Raw genomic sequence first — 20,738 nt, 5'->3', positions numbered from 1 at the left:
AAACCACTTTTGAAATATGACGGGAAAGTCTTGCTGCTTGGAAAACAAATTTAAAGAAACTTTTGCGCAGTACTGCATTACTATGAATTTGTGATTCTGAGGTTGATTTCAGGTCATCATAGAAATGTAATTTTTGATCAGATTTGAAACACACACAAAAAACTTGTGTCTTTGAACAGTTTTACAGTAAATAGACTCGAGGTCACCTGAGGACAAGACGATCAACAACAATCAAATTATCCCGCTCGTGAAAACATCCTTAAATCTCTCCTTCTGCTTTTCACTTTGTGAACAGTTCATTGTCAAAGAATTTTAATAAATCTGTTTACTTTTTGGTCTTTGAAGGTGATCAAATATCAAGAATTGGCAATAAATATGAAAAGATGTGATTTTTTTTTTGCTTTTTAAAAAAACCACTTTCATAAATTTCCTTCTGTTACCTGCCCTAGTCAAGGACAGTCTTAACAAGCTGCAGCAATTTTCTTAGTAGTTACTCTGTTGATTAAATCAGAGTAATCAAATCAATCAAGTAATCAAATCTAAAAATTTCACCCAGCTGATGGAACACAAGGTTGTATAAGAAACCACAGACTTCCACAGAACACACAATCTGATTAAGTCCCTCCCAAACGTAATTTGTCCGTTCTTAATGAAAATGAATGTAACCTGTCTACACACACAGTCTCAGCAGTCAGAAAGTGAGGATGCAGAGCGGTGTAGTTGGTCTGGTCGCTTTTACTTCCATTTAAACGCATATCTTTACTCTCAGCAAAGTGCTTCAAGTGTCAGTATGAATTTATTTTCATTTTTGTCTTTAAGAATTAAGCGTCTCATCTTGACACGCAGTTGGACTTAGGTAGGAGACTGAGTGTGCAACACATCTGGAAACAAAATAAAAACCTCTGGTTATTGTAGAGACGTTTGATATTAGACTTATATGATTTTTAATGTAAAGTTTCCCTTAAATAGTTTAATTTTAGTGTGTTAGAACTGGAGGCACCAAAAAACTCCAAAAAGGTTCATCCTTAATGTGTGCAAAAAACCAGGGACTCACAAAACTGTTACAGTGTTGATGACACACTTGCTAAACACGAGTAACAACACCACAGGACGAAGTCATAGACTTAGCAAACTGTGATGTTTGCAAAGGCTACGTCCACACTAGCCCAGATAGATTTGAAAACGGCGTTTTCGTTAGAAAACGCTCCGCGTCCACACTAGCGTTTTCAGGCGTTTTCACAGAGTTGCGCGTCCACATTGAAATGGTTACGTTCCAGTACTGCGCATGCGTGAAACGCAAGAAGATTCGACCCGCCTCATTTCTGTCTGCCGTTTATTTACAAAATGTAGAGGAAAGCACTGAGTTTTTTAAATGGACTAACAATGAGGTGGAGTTGTTGCTGCGAGTAACCCAAAAGTACAAAGTTGCAAAAGTGAGTGAGAATTAAAGAATTTGAAGAAAAGCTATCTGGAGCACATACAGACTGATATTAATCTTTAATAGGACTGTCATAAATCAGAGCAAACAAAACAACTGCTGCATAATGCCCTCCATTATCCTAGTTTTATTGGTCACATGACTGCATCATATGACTGACATGCGTCATCGTTTTAGAAGGTCTGCGTTTTCGCTGTCCACACTGCGACACGAAAGCACCATTTTCAAATGTATGCGTTTTCGAAAGCGTTTTGTAAATGCTGTGTTTTCAATGAGTGAAAACGCCGTCTCAGTGTGGACGGGAGGCCAAAACGGAGAGAAAACGAAATTTTTTTAATTTGTGTGGATGTAGATAAGTCAGTCAGCAAACATCACAGGTCTTGACTGTCACAGATTTCGCTGACACTGTCCTGAGCTCTGAAGGAACCTTTGACATGAGTGATTACCTCAGTCGTGAAAGGCGGCCTGAAATATGAGTTGAGAACACAAACCAATAAAAAACATGATACTCATTCAATCTTCGTTTTTGTACAGCTTGCACTCTCTGTGAAACAACACTTTACACCCTTAGGAGAGGACAAAGGTGTAAAAACACGGCTTATTTCATGCATATACTATAATGTTTCTGCAGTGGCTTTATCACAGAGAAGGATGCTATGGATTTCATAAAAAGCACTGTGAATTCAGCAATTATGTAGATGTGATCTTTCATTATTATTTTTTGTTAGAGGAAATACTTGCTATAAACTAAAGTCATAAGCTGCTGATCATGTGGAACAAATTAAACACAACCCTAAAACCAAAAGGCTCTTTAAAACTGCAGCAATTTCTGAATTAAACACTGAAAAACTCGTAAACAGCCTCTTAGCCAGTGTGCTGCACTTGAGCACTTTATTTCTTTGTGCATCCAAACAGGTTTCACATCTTTTTTGTTAAAAGTTCAAAAGGTCAATCTTGGAAAGAAAGAAAAAAATCAAAGTACCAGGCTTTTTCTTGGAATATTGATTTGTCATGGGAATGATATTCTGAGGAGCAATTTTGTTTGCCTGTTTCCCCTCTATGGTAAATTAGAGCGTGGCAAGTCTTATCAAGTGCATTTCAGGACACAGGAGACGCTGTGAATACTGATGAGAGCGAAGGAGTTGCAGCGTCTCCGTGCAAAACTGGAAGTGAGTCAGTTAAAGAGTAAATCCACTTAGTGTTGGAAATCATCAAATGACAGCGAATGTCTGCTTAGTATCTCCTGTGTAGATATTTCGTGTCACATTAGCCACTGTTTTCACTTCCTGTGCCTCTGTTGGATCTCATTTTGAGATCAATGCATTTAAAAGTTCTTCTCTTGCTTACGTGTACCTATAAATATGTACCTATTAAAGTTTGTGTGTGTGGAGCGGTGTTGGAGAGTTTTCAGAGCCCACCCATCATTAAACTTGTTTTTTATTTTGATGTCTCTAGGACTGGGTTTTGCAATTGTGATACACAGAGAGACTCGGGTTAAAGGGGAAACCAACACCAGGTGGTAGAAATCTGAAGTACAGTCCGCAGGTAATGAACAAGAGCTCATTGTGCCACTTAAAAGCCTGTCTGTGTAATGCACAAAAATGCTTGGCTGTTGAGGGGATTTCATTGTAAAGTAAATTAGTGCTTTAGCCTACCCTGTCAGGCAATGCTTCTTTCAAACAAGCACACATGACATTAAAGTCAAGTTTTATGTTCGTATCTCCATGGTGATGAGAGTGGTTATGAAAGATTTGTGTTTTTATGAGTTGTACCTTGAATGTTTGCTTGTATATGGTTGCAAAAGTCACATTTTATAGCCTAAAAACATCACATCTGCCATTCTGTCATAGCATAAACCGTAAATGCATGCTGTGCATTTTAACATGCGAGCCATCCATGTCCACTGTGAATGATCCTCTTTGAACAGAGGCGGTGGCTTACAACACCAACTGTCTGCCATCTATAATGCAGTGTAGAGATCCCTTCCCAGACACCTTAATGCCCATTCACATCCTGGGACTTTTGACCTCAAGACATCACATGATAGGGTGGGGCAAAGTCTCACAATGGGGTCACCTGAAACCTTGGCTGATTGTGACCTACACCCGTTTTCACACCTTGGCTCGTGTGATTAGGTTGAGGATCATTAGGGGGTCCATGTCCCTCTTGGGGGCACACTCCCATAGAGCTTATATTAGGTAAAATAAATAAAAAGGGGGTAGTTGGGTCATTTAGTTATCTTTGACAGTCTTTGGAAATGGATCTTGTCACGACTACAAGCCTTTGATTGCAAAACTGGGAACAGATTTGCTATTTGTGCTGCAGAATAATAACCAATACAACACTGTCTCACACATTTGCCAGTTTCAAGGGAAAAAATGCCCAAAAAGCAGCTGAGCAAACAGGCTCTCCAGTCTGCCAAACGCATAAACGTTGAGTGCACATGTCCCAGACTGGCCACAATGCCAGTCTGTCTTCTGGGAAATGATGCAGCACTAGCAGAAGCTGCATACGTATGCACCCTGAGCCTTAAACGCCTGCCAGTCTGATTTACAGCCTCTGGGTGAGGTTAATCACTGCATGGTTTGGGGACAAATTGGTGAGGCAAATGAGTCACTTGCACCATGAATGCTGACCTCACCTCTCACCATACTTCACAAGCAGATTATTCTGGTTTCAGGGTAATAGCTGCGAGCAGAGCAGCAGCACTGCACAGCCAGCAGCATTTGAGGGGGGAAAAAACCTCATATGAATCTGGACCACAGTCACGGTTTAAATTAACCTGAGAGAGAATGGCACATTAGGCCTATATATATGTCTAATATAGTTTTTGAAAAGATGCAACAGCTTCTATTAAATGTCTTCTTCTCACATGGCAATGGCAGTGACCTCTGCAGTGTTTTACACTGGCACTGGCATCCCCAATCAGTTGGGAGTAGCTCAGTCAATTAGTTCTGCATTATTTACCTTGCAAGTCCCTGTGGTGATCACTCAGAAAACAGCAGATACAGTAGTGCTTATTGACTCTCCAGTGCTCTGGCTGGAAAGCTGATTTCAAGCTAACAGATACTGTACATGTCTCCCACTAGTTACAACTGATTTATATAATTATTATGGCATCACTTTATAATACAGCCCATGACTAAGGGTGTAACTCCACTATTTACTGACTGATATTTCTTATAATACTATTATGAAGAGATAATGAGTTTTTATTGGACAGAAGAAATTATAAATTATGCATACTAAGTAATGAGTAATTTCCAGGTAAAACCAAATGTCCCCGTCTTAAGCGGCATACATGCTGTAGTTTTAGGGGTACGGGCTTATCCTTGTCTTTTCCATTTTTATTATGCATTATATAAGTGTGCATCATTCATCCACTATTGAACTCTCCTCTTAGATTATTATATAAACCACTGTTCTTCTTTTCTTAAAAATAAACAGCAAACAGTGCAGCAGAATTTTTAAAGGAACTATAAGAAAAGTACAAAATAATTGGATTAATGTGAATGAAGAAAGACTGCTATAGAGTAATTAGTTTTTTTTATTTATATGCAAAACCACAACTATAGAAACTGTTCCTAATTGCTATACTACCAATACTTTTATTGGTACAGTTTAGTTTTTTTGTTTTCTTTTTCATCAGAGAGAATTCATTCGTCAAAGAAAAAGGCCAGAGAACCTTCCTCTTCCTCCTCACGTTCATTTTCACACAAAAGGTAAACATATGACAAAAAGCAAAAATAAAAAAAATACAAATAAAAAAATAAATATAATTATCTAACAATTTCAGATAAAATACATGGAAATTCTCTTTAATTACACCCTTAGTCATTGACTAAATGTAACAGTACTCCTTTTGTCCAGATGCAGATGTTAAACTAAAAAAAATGAATTAAATTGCCTCCTTTAAAAAAAATGTTAAAAATTTTATTGAATATATTTGCTTTAATTTTGATTCTTACCATTTATCATTTACATAATCCTCCTCTACACTTTACATTGACCATCTGTGACTAGAGTGCCAGCAGCTGATGGGCATGCTAAAACAGCTAATGCACTGACAAGACTTGCACTTGGGGGAATATCATTAGTCTCCAGTTAGTGAGGGAGATGGCCATCCGTGATTACAAAGCAAACCCGAGTGTTCCTTGTCTTCTGGTGTAAAGGAACATTTGTTACAAAATTATTTGTGGGCATAATTTGGAGTAGTTTTTGCTCTTCACTTTTTACTTTTATGAAAACTATGGCACAAAAGAGTGACTTCTTACCTCTCCAATTAGCACAACTACTGCATTTGGTCAGTATACTTCAAACTAGTCACAGAGCCATGATAGATAATAAGATCGAAAAACAGTGTAATAATATTGGGAAATCTACAGCGTATGCCATTTTCCTTCACCGTGTACCTACCACCGAGGTCAAGCAAAGTCTCTTACAGGGCTTAAATGAAATGAAATGAGCATTAAAGGTATCCACCATGGGAGGTTTGGTGACCTAGTGCAGTGTCTCAAATCGTGTGCCTTTGATATGGGTCAAGAGACCTGTTCACACCAGGATTTGTCAAAAAGTCTTTTCTCTCCTCCTTTCTTTTGTCAGTGTTACATCAACGTAGACGTTCAAGGTAACTATCATTCGAGTAGAAGGGTGGCTTCTAGTCTAAGGATCTTGGAAAGACAAGCATCTGGACTTTAAATTGCTTGAAGACGTTTCACCTCTCATCCGAGAAGCTTCTTCAGTTCTAAGGTCAAATGGTGGAGAGTCCCAGATTTAATCTTCCTGTCGTGATTCGGTCAAATCGCCCCGATTTACAACTTATAACACTCATAAATATTGTGTTTTACATCTGATTGCCTCAAGGCCTTATGGGATCCTCTACACTATGCACTTGAACATATAAAAGTGATGAGCATCTCTTTCATTGAACTTTGAGTATTTTAATCAACCTTGTTACATCTGTGGTGTGGTGTTGCCTCCATAGGAAATGAATGGGAATTCACTCAACCCACGACCCACTGAACAATCCACTGATCGACCCACTGAATTATGTGCCTATCCCCCATGTGAACCACACCTTCCATCATCTTCACACAGACCCCATATATATAGGGGTCTGTTTGGAGTGTTTGCCTTGCACTCCTTTTACTCTGACCACAATGAGTAGGCGTCTGACCAAGTGGTTATCTGTCAAAGAGGTTCTGGTCCGGTTTCTGGACATGAAGAGGGCCCTGAAATTAAAGTAGAGATAAAGAAGGATGGATGGACCCAACCTTCAAATCACAGATAGCATTTCAATACGAGACTTTTCCTAGCAGAGCTGGGGAAAGCTTTGGTGACTCCTCTTATTCAACGGCGCCAGCACATTCCCCCCACACCAGCCTCTGCTAGCCTGGTTAAAAGGGTGCAAGCCCCAGCCCCAGCCACTGCTCTGGCTCTCCCCCAACAAGGACATGAACAGGAAGTGGTGTGAGCTCTGTGCCCGTAGAGACAACAAAACAAGCCTGAGATGCTGCAAATGTGATGCCTATGTTTGCAAAGGCCACTCTCATCTGAGTGTCACATGCCACTCATGTGGATGAACACACACACATGTTGAGTTTGGTCTTTGGTTTTCCATTTATTTCCATTTAGTTTTTTACATTACATGTTCATTTTGTAATACATTCTCAGTGTCTATTTGTATTTTCACTGCAGTTATTTTATGTCTAATTCTATTAATTCATGTGAAACACCACTTGGAGACATTGTTCACAGCTAAAGAATATTGAATAAAAATTTGGTGGTGATAAATGGGTATTGTGCTAATTTAAGAGCAGTTAAAACGGACTGGTCGATTCTGACCGGGAACAGTAAAGTAGGGGCACAACAGGCCTTAATATAAGACTGTGGAAAAAACATTGATTGTGTAATATAATCACTGGAATAATGATGCTCCTCACACTGCAACAGTGCCTGTCATGAATGCCCACAGAAACATGACAACTTCAGGCCTCAGTCACACAGATTTAATGAATAGTAGTCAGTGAACCCCCAGTAGGTATATGGCGCTGGACTGGTTTGCACCAAATGTATGTGATTGCTTTAGTCACTAGCAAACTGCTGTGGGTGGCTGTAGTGGGTGCCAAGTTGTCTGCAAATACCCTCTATCTACATTCTAAGTTGTTAACTTTTAAAAATAAAAGTTGCAGCTTTTGAAAGATGCCGATTTCCGCAGTAATGGACAAATTTCCCTTGAAGGTGAGCAGTCGGTTTCTGGTTTGCATTACAGTATTTTCAAGAGTCACTACTGCTCGGTGATTACCTCTGTGACAGAGGTACATGTGAGAACACAAATATCAGACACAGCTGAATCAGGTATTAGCCGGTCTTTAACAAGTTCTGTGATGTATGCACATATACTCCTGCTGCTACTATGCAACTGTGTAAAATTGCACTTAAAAAGCATCAATAGAAAGTTTAGACTATGGCCTGTTTTAATTACCTTGGTGTAACCCGTATCTGCAGTGATCTCAAGAGATTGGGGTTATGTGTAACGGAGAAAAGCAGAAAAATCTCTCGCTTGGATGGTTTTATTTTTTGTTTATAATTTGAATATAAATAAATGACTTTCAACCGCCTGTCAAAACAGTGATAATTTATTCATTTCACTAATTAGTTTTTTGGGAGTTTTTTGTCAGGTTAGTTCAATAAAATGTGATTTGAATGTATTTCACACAATATCTCCTGTCTTAAAACTGCACAGTGTGTATCTCATAATTATCAGACTAGCAGGGGAGGATGTTGTGTGCTCTTTTTGAACCAAGTCATGCTTCCCAGGGCACCCCTGACTAAAATCTGCTCGCAGGGAACACTCACCGTGTGCCCGACTTATTACCAGTCCTGTCACTCTATTACAGGGTGGCAGAATCTGATTACATGCCCCTTCTTGGCAGTCTAATTGGGTTTTCCCACCAAGACTTTTTCAAACCCTTTGAATTACAATCCCACCACTGTGAATGCAAAATCACTCAGCGCACATTAGCAGATGATGCACCTCAGGAGCAAATACAGTTCTGAATGAATAATTGTCCTTCAGTTTTTCATGGGTTTTTTTTTTCCTGTTGAATGACGGACTATTAAATCTTTTACAAAATTCAGGGAAGAGTTAGTGAAGCAGACAGAATCATTTATGGTCTTTGTCAAACTAGTTCAAGGCTGAAAATTCGTGAGCACTTTCAACTCTCTTGTGTAACGCGCGCGCTTGTCTAATAAATATTTGATTGATCTTTTAATAAGTGAGAAGCACTGCTTGGGGAAGACCCTCTTGTTAAATGTGTGACTTCATCCGGATATGAAGAGCACTAAATAAAAAACAATTACCTAAATATTTTAGGTTAAAAGCTACGCCTGGGAGCCATTTCATTACAAGCTTCAGAGGCTTGGTTTTTTATCATGTTTCTTGTGACAAATTCAGTAACTCAGAGGAGTGGATCTTCATTTGCTTTTGATCCATGCAAGGCTGAAAACTCAATTTGTTTCAAGGTGCACATTGTTCTACTGTTATTCAAATCAAATTAAAGTCCTCTGTGCTTCTCCCCCACACACTGCTCCTTCATTTAGATGAGACCTTCAGCGAGTGACAAAGACATCACTGCCTGTCTGTTTTGGCTTTGATATGGGAGAAAAGACACAAAAAAAGCCCACTCCGCCATCCCAATCCGAGGAACACTAAAACCTTTGATCTAAAAAGGCCTTGTACTACTCACACAATTTGCAGTCTTCGTCATTATAATTTATCTTCCCCCTCTGGATTACCTAAGTAACACATCCAGTAAATACCATATGGGCTAATTTAGTAATCTTCAAAGAGAGGCTCGAGAAAGATTTGTTCACGACCCAGAAAATTTGCATATTTCCAGAAGAATTTGCATATTTTCTGACGTCTCAGATCCTCTTCTTGATTTCCATCAACCTCACATCTTTTAGATTGGAAGATTATCTCCAAACTGCAACACATGAGATGTGTTCCATGTGAAACGTTTCTTTTCAACTCTAATAATTTCAATCCACTACAGGATATTGGCTTTATTATTCTCTATTGGGTCAGTATTTTCAAGCTTTGTTCAAGTGGATCCTATCAAATAAAACTGCTTCCAACGCAATTAAATCTGATGAGCTGAGCACACAGAGTTAGTCTGTGACAACTCTGTGTGACAGAAAGTGCTGTGGTGGCTGATTGAGTGATAAATAATTCAAATGTTTATTACATGCAGATGCTAGGGCGCAATTCCCAGAGAAGCTCAGACGCCACCCAAAAAGTTGATTCTGTTCATTTGGACGTAGCGTTTTCAGTGGGAGATACGTTTCATCACTCATCCAAGTGACTTCTTCAGTTTCAGCTCACTGTAGGTTTCCCAACCTTAGTGTTTAGAGAAAATCCATCTCAGCTGTTCCGATACCCTTGACACAAAAGGAATCCCTGGTTTCACGTAAACAGCAGTTGTCCTTCTTCTCTCCTCGATCGGCTGGAGCTTTCTTTAGGTGCCTAACCACATTTACTCAGGGCCTTCTTGATGTGATGTTCTTCTGCTTCCCTGGCCACTCTGTCTGTGGGGATGGTGTTCGCTCTGTGTTGTAGCGTCCTGATGACACCCAGTTTCTGCTCCAGTGGATGATGGTGTCAAACCTTAAATACTCACTCGTATGCGTTGATTTATGGTACACATCAGCTTTTACAGTGGCTTGCAAAAGTATTCGGCCCCCTTGAACTTTTCCACATTTTGTCACATTACAGCCACAAGCATGAAGCAATTTTATTGGAATTCCACGTGAAAGACCAACACAAAGTGGTGTACACGTGAGAAGTGGAACGAAAATCATACATGATTCCAAACATTTTTTACAAATAAATAACTGAAAAGTGGGGTGTGCGTAATTATTCAGCCCCCTGAGTCAATACTTTGTAGAACCACCTTTTGCTGCAATTACAGTCTCAAGTCTTTTGCAGACTCCAAGAGGTTTTATATCAAAAAAGGGTTTATATCAAAATCTTAGATTAGTTTAGATGAAACTTTATTAATCCCTCGGGTGGGTTCCTCCGGGAAATTCGGTTTCCAATAGCACAGCACCGACAGAATATACAGAATGTGAGCAGAAATATACCATATATACACATCTATAAATACAGAGTATACAAAAGGGATAAATAGAATAAATAGGAATACGAATACATGGGCAGCATGGTGGTTAGCACTGTTGCCGCACAGCAAGAAGGTCCTGAGTTCAATTCCACCATCAGGCCGGGGTCTTTCTGTGTGGAGTTTGCATGTTCTCCCCGTGTTTGCGTGGGTTCCATCCGGGTATTCCGGCTTCCTCCCACCATCCAAAGACATGCAGCTTGTGGGGATAGGTTAACTGGATAATCCATATTGCCACTAGGAGTGAATGTGAGTGCGAATGGTTGTCTGTCTCTGTGTGTTGGCCCTGCGACAGACTGGCGACCTGTCCAGGGTGTACCCTGCCTTTCGCCCTGTGACAGCTGGGATAGGCTCCAGCGCCCCCCGTGACCCTTAAAAGGATAAGCGGAAGCGGATGGAAGAATACAAGGGAATTGCACATTTCAAGTATGTGAGTCGCCGTTGGATATTATCTGAGGATATTAAGGCAAAATCTTGCCTATTCCTCATTTTCTCAGTAAAGTGGTCCCTTCAGATCTGATGTTTTCACAGTCCTGGTCATTAAATACAAGAGATTTCAGTCTTTGTGTTTTTTCTTATCACTTCTCAATGATTTGAAACATTACTGTATCTGCACACTTTCATTCACAGTTTTAAAGAGTTTGAATAGAAAACCTGACGCATTAGAATCAAATGTAATCAAGCTGCAATCATATAGTCTCATCAAGGCAGATTATTTCCTTTCCTAATTTCAAATAATTACGTAAAAATAACCAAAGCTGCTATTTTCCACTGATAATAGCAGCTTTAATGTTACTGAGAAAAACCATTGATTTGAAGTTTTACAGACTTTCCAAAAAATAATATTCTTAAAGACAAATTTCATTTTAAATAATTACAACTGAAAAACTAAACAACTAAAAATATGTATTCATTTGCCTCTTCTCTATAACAGTTTGACTTATCAGCAAAATGGTGCATTAACTTGACGTGGAGTCATTCTATTCATGTGGTTCCTTACAGCATAAGTCTGATGAATAGAGACCTATGAAATTACATTTCTGTAGTGTGTAGTGAAGGGGAAACCTTCAAGGGAAAAATTACCTTGAGACAGTCATTTTTCAGGTGGACGCTTTCTTGAGTTACAGAAACAAGTAAATTTTCTTCCTTCCCTCTTCTGGAATCACAGTAGATAGGACACCATGGCAATAAAATGCACTCGAATTGTGAGTCATGGAAAAAGTAAAGAAAGAAAAGCAATTGAGATTCTGCAAGGGAGAGCTGAGCACTATTTACCTATGCTGCCCAGAGTGAGCCTGTGGGCACATTATACAGATGGCAGCACAAATAAATGATGCCTTATATTGATCAAAAGGAAATGTTTTAAAAAATCTGCTTGATTTCCTCATTGCTATTCAGGCATAATTTCTGTTGTGCAAAATATTTTGGAATTGTAAGGTTTTGTCTTTGATATTTTCATGAAATTCTGAATTACATTATATATGTCTATATATAGGTTTTTTACTTGTGGTATTTTTTCTTTCTTTTTCAAAACCGAGTCAGTTTATTTGTGCATTTTAGTGGAGTTTGAATCATCTGGATAGTACAAGAAACTCCCAGTTAACATTATACTTTCAAAGCAGTAGTAGCCCCAAGGTGCAGATTTATTAATAGTTCATGCATGTAAATGGCTGTATTTGTGTCAAGAGGCCAAAACGCAGTTGAGCTGTACCACCACATCCCAGATGATCTCTTATTTCACATGATCGTCCAGTTCATGAAGTTAACAGTGTAGAGAAGCAGCGATTTTTGTACTCATTGACTATGCATGAGCATCTGGTCAATGTGGATGTGTGATCATGGTGCTCCAACCGAGAGCTTCTCGCTGTGTTTCCCTACGCAAAAGAAAAACATGCAGATATATGGGGCTCGTGGAGTCACGTCCTACTTTCACTTCTGCCTTTGTGGTTGCATAAAAATGCTATTTGAGACAGACATGACAATGATTCAAAATGAAATCTAAATTGGTACAAAAAGGACTACAGTCTACAGTCAAACTTTAGAAGCCTTACTGTCTAGGACTGGTAAGATTTGTGAAAATGTCTCTTTTGGGGGTTTAAAAAAGCAATGAAGCTGGAAGTAATACAGCTGCATATCTTTGTTTGCTTTACTTTCGTAATAAAGTTCCCTTTTCACTGAGTACATACTGTGGAAATTGAGTTTTATTAAAGGATAATCATAGTGGAAACCTTTCTTAATCACTGTAACTAGATACAGTGCTGATATACTTGTTTTGTACTCCACTACAATTCAATACAAAAACAGTGCTTCTTAGCAATAACTATTTGCTTTTTAGATTACTTTTAGATGACTTGATATGTCTGTAAAATATTAAAAACCCAAATGTATACACTCACATTTAAACTTGTAAAAGTAATGAAAATAACCAGTTTAAGTTCAAACCAAGCACCAGAAAGGGGAAGAAAGGTGATTTAAATGACATACTATGTGGCATGGTTTCTGGTGCCACACACAGTGGCCTGACATCTCTGGGGTTTACAGAGAATGGCCCATACGAGAAAATATCTAGAGAGTGGTAATTTAAAAAATACCTTGTATACCAGAGGTTTGAGGAGAATGGTCAGATTGCTAAAAGCTGACAGGAAGGCGACGGTAACCAAAGAAAGAAAGACACTTGTTGAAGTCAAGGTATGCAGAAGATCATCTCTGAATGCACAGCACGTCAAACCTTAAAGCAGATGGGCTACAGCAGCAGAAGACCACACCAGGTGCTGCGCCTGTCACCTAAGAACGAAGAACTGAGGTTACGGTTCGCAGGGTCTTACCAAAATTAAACATTAGAAGGCTGAAAAAATGTGGCCTGGTTTGATGAATTTTGATTTCCGCTGCCACATTCAGGGTCAAAATTTGATGTAAACATGAAAACATGGATCGATTATGCATTGTATCAACAGTTCAGGGTGACAGTGATGGTGTTTACTGGTGTAATCTTATTGGCACAGATTGGCACCCTTATACCAATTGAGTACGGTTTAAACACCACAACCAACCTGAGTATTCCTAATGAACATTCCCATCCCTTTATAACCACAGGGTACTCAGGGTCATCATTGAGATGCAATAGAATGGGAGATTCACATGGATGTTTGTTCTAACAAATCTGCACCAAATGTGTGATGTTATCATCTCAACATGGTCCAAAATCTCAGAGGAATCTTTTCACCAAATTGTAAATATTTTGGATTCAAAAGGGGGGTCATGGCCATGAGTGTATAACAATTTATACACCCAACTCTTCCTCTTTGATATACAGAATCAAAATATGACATGCTTAATATGACAGCATTGAATGTTGATGTGATAAAACACATATTACTATTAAAGTAACATTTCTGTTTTTGTTTACTTTTTAGGTGGTTTTCACCTGCAGGGCCATTTTCAGTATGTGCATATAATCTACAAACTACAAAAAATAAACCATTTATGCACAATGAGTCAAAATAATATGATAACTATCAACACATAAACACTACTTTAATGTTACAGCTAGGTGAGAGCTTTTAACTCCTTGAGATAGTCAAATTAAGTGATAAAGCGCAGTAAATGTATAAAGTTTCCTAGTAAGTTTCCAAGTAATGCTGTTCTAGAAGAATTAAATGCACTTAAAACAGTCTCAGTTATATTTATTTAGTTGATCAAGTTTGGGAAGCCTTCTTCACACATTAGTTAGTTATGGAGTTCCACAGGGTTCTGTACTAGGACCAATACTTCTTACATTATACATGCTTCTCTTCAGTAATGTTATTAGAAAACACTTTATACTTTTTCATTCACATACAGATGATACCAAATTATGTAATCATCTTTGATGCCAGATTACACAAATTGATTACTACAATTACAGGGATGTGTTAAAGACATGAATGGCTGGATGACCTGTAATTTCCTGTTTCTGAATTTAGACATAACTGAGGGTATTATAATTGGCCCTAAACAAATTTTCAAAACATGGTACCTAACTTACTCTGGATGACATCGCATTGGCCTCCAGTAACACTGTGAGAATTCTTGGTGGGTTTTTGTGATTAGCATATGTCCTTCAGCACATATACTAAACAAGTATGTAGGACCATTTGATCAGAAACGCTCTTTCTAACAGTTATATTGAAAAGCTAATTCGCACACATTACATCTAGGCTGGACTATTGCAATTCTTTGTTATCAGGCAGTTCTGAAAGCTCCCTGAAAAGCTTTTACTTATCCAGAAATACTGCTGTGAGAGTGGTAACAGACGGGAGAAAGATCATATTCTCCCATATTAGTTTATCTTCCCTGGCTGTCTGTTAAATCCTAAATAGAATATAAAATCCATCTTACAATAATCAGGCCCCATCACATCTTAAAGACCTCCTAGTATTATATTACCCTAATAGAACATTTCAGTCTCAGATTGTAGGTTTAAGTAGAATGGGAGGCATAGCTAATCAGACACTGTCCTATAGAACCAGCTCTCAGTTTGCTTTCCATTTTAATAATCATTAAAGCTGCAAGCAGCGTTATGAGGGCCCTCGCACCCCGGCGTGTCGAGCCACGCCCAACACCTAAAACCAGCACGTCCAATGTGATGTCACATTGATGGAATTCATGCATTTAACCACCAGCTAACATTTCATCTCATTGAACCATGATTATAGTCGTCCCAATAGGTGGCGCTCTAACTATTACCGACAAATGGCATACCAAACATTTCCGAGCTCGAGTCTCATCACACCTGGGACGTTTGGGAGAGATTGGACATTGTGTTTTTGAGTGACAGCAGATTATTGCTTTTTGGAGAGTGATTCAAACTCTAAGTGCCGCCATAACCATCCCGTTTCCTTGAACGTAAAAAGCTTCGCAATTTAACATCACAAAGGTCTTTAGATTCCACAAGCTGAAGAATAGTGCAATCTGATGAAATCCCTTGGAGGAGTTCGTCAAAGAACGATGCCTGAAAAGAGGGGAAAATGTTGCCAAAATTGCACATTAATTTTAAAATGGCTGGCTTCCTGTTGGATTTGGGATATTGCTCCAAGAGACTTTTTTGTACATCTTGATATCTCCTATAAGCTTACCAGGTTTCAGACTCATAGAGAAAACACAGAGCAGGGGCTGTGATTTTGAAATTTTGTAGGGGGCGCTGTGGAGCCATTTTGGGATATTCAATGAAAATGATCACATAACAACAAAGCCTTAACCACATTGGAGGTGTGCGCTAAATTTCAAGACTTTTTAAACTTTCCAAGCCCCTCAAAAGCCACTTCATCTTTCATGGTGAACCGCGTTGCCACCAGGGTGCGGCGTTCAGTTTAAAGTCACAATTTTTGCACTGAAGCATCACAAGGGACTTATGGTGATATTCACCGCTTTTGAGGTGGCCACGATGAACCTGTGAAAATCAGTACAACAAAATTAAAGCCATGACATTTCCTGTTCCCACTAGGTGGCGCTGTCCGTATTCCCGACAATGGGCACATCAATCTGTTCAGGGCGGGTCTGACATCATGCCTGTAAAGTCTGGTACTGATCAGACTGGATTTCATTGAGTTATACTAATTTGTTTCTTCATGGCGTGACATCAAAGTTCGCCATGCTGCTGGGGTCACACCCTTTTGCGAAAACTCACAGTTTTCATTGTAACCCTAGACCAACTCCTTAAGGCTTTTCTGGAGAAATTTGAGGCTGCAGATGTCACCCATCACTATACTGTACCCCAAAGTGTAAAACATGACATTTCCTGTTCCCACTAGGTGGCGCTGTCCTTGATGTAAAATATGGCAGTTGAAATATGTTCAGGGGTGGAGCCTTATCATATGTGTTCACTTTGGTCAAGGTCAGAAAATGTATGACAAAATGAGAGGCAATAAGATTTTCATGGCGAGTCATCGAAATTCGCCATGGCGCCACGGCCTCATAGTATTGTGAAAACTCAAAAGCTCCGCAATTTAACATGGCACAAGGGTGTAGTTGACACTGTCCAAATTTGAAGGTTATGAAATGAAACCCCAAGGAGGAGTTCGCAAAAGTTCGAGGCATGGAAATGGCAAAATTAGAGCCAAAATGTCACCTTCTCTTCCAAATGGCGGACTTCCTGTTGGGTTTGCGTCAATGGGCCCACAGACTTTTTTGTTCGTCTTGGCATGATACACATGTGTGCCAAATTTCATACATGTAGCTCAAACGATGTGGTCGTAGGGCTGCATTTAACAAGGCATAGGTGGCGCTGTAGAGCCATTTCCCAGTGCTCATATGTAAAACCATTAAAATACAAAATTTTTCACCAGACCTGGCATGTGTGCAAAATTTCATGAGTTTTTGAGCATGTTTAGGCCCTCAAAAAGGCCCTTGTTTGGGGTGAATAATAATAATAATAATAATAATAATAATAATAATTAAAGCTGCAAGCAGCGTTATGAGGGCCCTCGCACCCCCGGCACGTCGAGCCACTGCCAACACCTCAAACCGGCACGTCCGATGTGATGTCACATTGATGGATTTCATGCTTTTAATCACCAGCTAACATTTCATCTTATTCAACCAGGATTATAGTCATGCCACTAGGTGGCGCTCTAACCATTATTGACAAATAGCATAACAAACATTTCCAAGCTCGAGTCTCATCACACCTGCGACCTTTGGGAGAGATTGGACATTGTGTTTTTTAGTGACAGCAGATTACTGCTTTTTGCGAGTGATTGAAACTCTACGTGCCGCCATGACCACCCCGTTTCCCTTAACGGAAAAAGCTTCGCAATTTAACATCACAAAGGTCTTTAGATTCTACACACTGAAGAATGCTTCAATATGATGAAATCCCTTGGAGGAGTTCGTCAAAGTATGAGGCCTGAAAAGGGGGGAAAATGTCATCAAAATTACACATTAATTTTAAAATGGCTGACTTCCTGTTGGATTTGGGATATTGCTCCAAGAGACTTTTTTGTACATCTTGATATCTTACACAAGCTTACCAAGTGTCAGACTCATAGATGAAACACAGAGCAGGGGCTGATGTTTTGAAATATTGTAGGGGGCGCTGTGGAGCCATTTTGCGCTATTCAAGGAAAATGGTTACATAACAACAATGCCTTCATCCATTTGGAGGTGTGTGCCAAATTTCAAGCCTCTATAAACTTTCCAAGTCCCTCAAAAGCCACTTCATCTTTCATGGTGAACCGCGTTGCCACCAGGGTGCGCCGTTCAGTTTAAAGTCACAATTTTTGCACTGAAGCATCACGAGGGACTGATGTTGATATTCACCGCTTTTGAGGTGGCCACGATCAACCTGTGAAAATCAGTACAACAAAATTAAAGCCATGACATTTCCTGTTGCCATTAGGTGGCGCTGTCCGTATTTCCGACAATGGGCACATCAATCTGTTCAGGGCAGGTCTGCCATCATGCCTGTAAAGTCTGGTACTGATCAGACTGGATTTCATTGAGTTATACTAATTTGTTTATTCATGGCGTGACATCAAAGTTCGCCATGCTGCTGGGGTCACACCCTTTTGCGAAAAGTCACAGTTTTCACTGTAACCCAAGACCAACTCCTTAAGGCTTTCCTGGAGAAATTTGAGGCTGCAGATGTCACCCATCACTATACTGTACCCCAAAGTGTAAAACATGACATTTCCTGTTCCCACTAGGTGGCGCTGTCCTTGATGTCAAATATGGCAGTTGAAATATGTTCAGGGGTGGAGCCTTATCATATGTGTGCTGTTTGGTCCAGATAGGAACATGTATGACAAAATGAGAGGCAATAAGATTTTCATGGCGAGTCATCGAAATTCGCCATGGCGCCACGGCCTCATAGTATTGTGAAAACTCAAAAGCTCCGCAATTTAACATGGCACAAGGGTGTAGTTGGCACTGACCAAATATGAAGGTTATGAAATCAAACCCCAAGGAGGAGTTCGTCAAAGTTCGAGGCATGGAAATGGTAAAATCAGAGCCAAAATGTCACCTTCAATCCAAAATGGCGGACTTCCTGTTGGGTTTAGGACATTGCCATAATAGACTTTTTTGTTCGACTCTGAACATTATATAGGTCTACCGACTTTCAAACATGTAGGTCATACCCATACCGGGGGCTCGCGTTTTTCATTTTTCTAGGTGGCGCTACTGAGCTAATTTTCCCTGGCCATGTCTGAGAACATTAAAATACGTAAATTTTCACCAGACCTGACGCGTGTGCAAAATTTCATGAGTTTTCGAGCATGTTTAGGCCCTCAAACGGCCAATTCATTTGCCGAAATAATAATAATAATAATAATTAAAGCTGCAAGCAGCGTTATGAGGGCCCTCGCACCCCCGGCGCGTCGAGCCACGCCCAACACCTAAAACCAGCACGTCCGATCTGATGTCACATTGATGGAATTCATGCATTTAACCACCAGCTAACATTTCAACTCATTCATTCATGATTAGTTAGTCGTTCCACTAGGTGGCGCTCTAACCATTATGTACAAATGGCATAACAAACACTTCCAAGCTCGAGTCTCATCACACCTGAGACGTTTGGGAGAGATTGGACATGGTGTTTTTGAGTGACAGCAGATTACTGCGTTTTGGCGAGTGATTCAAACTCTAAGTGCCGCCATAACCACCCCGTTTCCCTGGACGTAAAAAGCTTCGCAATTTAACATCACAAAGGTCTTTAGATTCCACAAACTTCAGATCGGTCCAATCTGATGAAATCTCTTGGAGGAGTTCGTCAAAGTATGAAGCCTGAAAAGAGGGGAAAATGTCGCCAAAATTACACATTAATTTTAAAATGGCTGACTTCCTGTTGGATTTGGGATATTGCTCCAAGAGACTTTTTTGTACATCTTAATATCTTCCATGAGCTTACCAAGTTTCAGACTCATAGATAAAACACAGAGCAGGGGCTGATATTTTGGAATTTTGTAGGGGGCGCTGTGGAGCCATTTTGCGCTATTCAAGGAAAATGGTCACATAACTAGAAAGCCTTCATCACATTGGGAGGTGTGGGCCAAATTTAAAGCCTCTATAAACTTTCCAAGCCCCTCAAAAGCCACTTCATCTTTCATGGTGAACAGCGTTGCCACCAGGGTGCGCCGTTCAGTTTAAAGTCACAATTTTTTCACTGAAGCATCACGAGGTACTGATGGTGATATTCACCGCTTTTGAGGTGGCCACGATGAACCTGTGAAAATCAGTACAACAAAATTAAAGCCATGACATTTCCTGTTGCCACTAGGTGGCGCTGTCCGTATTCCCGACAATGGGCACATCAATCTGTTCAGGGCGGGTCTGACATCATGCCTGTAAAGTCTGGTACTGTTCAGACTGGATTTCATTGAGTTATACTAATTTGTTTCTTCATGGCGAGACATCAAAGTTCGCCATGCTGCTGGGGTCACACCCTTTGGCGAAAAGTCACAGTTTTCACTGTAACCCAAGACCAACTCCTTAAGGCTTTCCTGGAGAAATTTGAGGCTGCAGATGTCACCCATCACAATACTGTACCCCAAAGTGTAAAACATGACATTTCCTGTTCCCACTAGGTGGCGCTGTCGCTGATGTCAAATATGGCAGTTGAAATATGTTCAGGGGTGGAGCCTTATCATATGTGTTCACTTTGGTCAAGGTCAGAAAATGTATGACAAAATGAGAGGCAATAAGATTTTCATGGCGAGTCATCGAAATTCGCCATGGCGCCACGGCCTCACCGTATTGTGAAAACTCAAAAGCTCCGCAATTTAACATGGCATAAGGGTGTAGTTGGCACTGACCAAATATGAAGGTTATGAAATCAAACCCCAAGGAGGAGTTCGTCAAAGTTCGAGGCATGGAAATGGTAAAATCAGAGCCAAAATGTCACCTTCAATCCAAAATGGCGGACTTCCTGTTGGGTTTAGGACATTGCCATAATAGACTTTTTTGTTCGACTCTGAACATTATATAGGTGTACCGACTTTCAAACATGTAGGTCATACCCATACCGGGGGCTCGCGTTTTTCATTTTTCTAGGTGGCGCTACTGAGCTAATTTTCCCTGGCCATGTCTGAGAACATTAAAATACGTAAATTTTCACCAGACCTGACGCGTGTGCAAAATTTCAT

The sequence above is a fragment of the Rhamphochromis longiceps genome, linkage group LG8, assembly GCF_057381845.1.
Source record: "Rhamphochromis longiceps isolate RC_006_pf linkage group LG8, R_longiceps_female_GT1.1, whole genome shotgun sequence".
In the NCBI taxonomy this organism is placed as follows: Eukaryota; Metazoa; Chordata; class Actinopteri; order Cichliformes; family Cichlidae; genus Rhamphochromis; species Rhamphochromis longiceps.
This window is presented reverse-complemented; position numbering follows the sequence as displayed.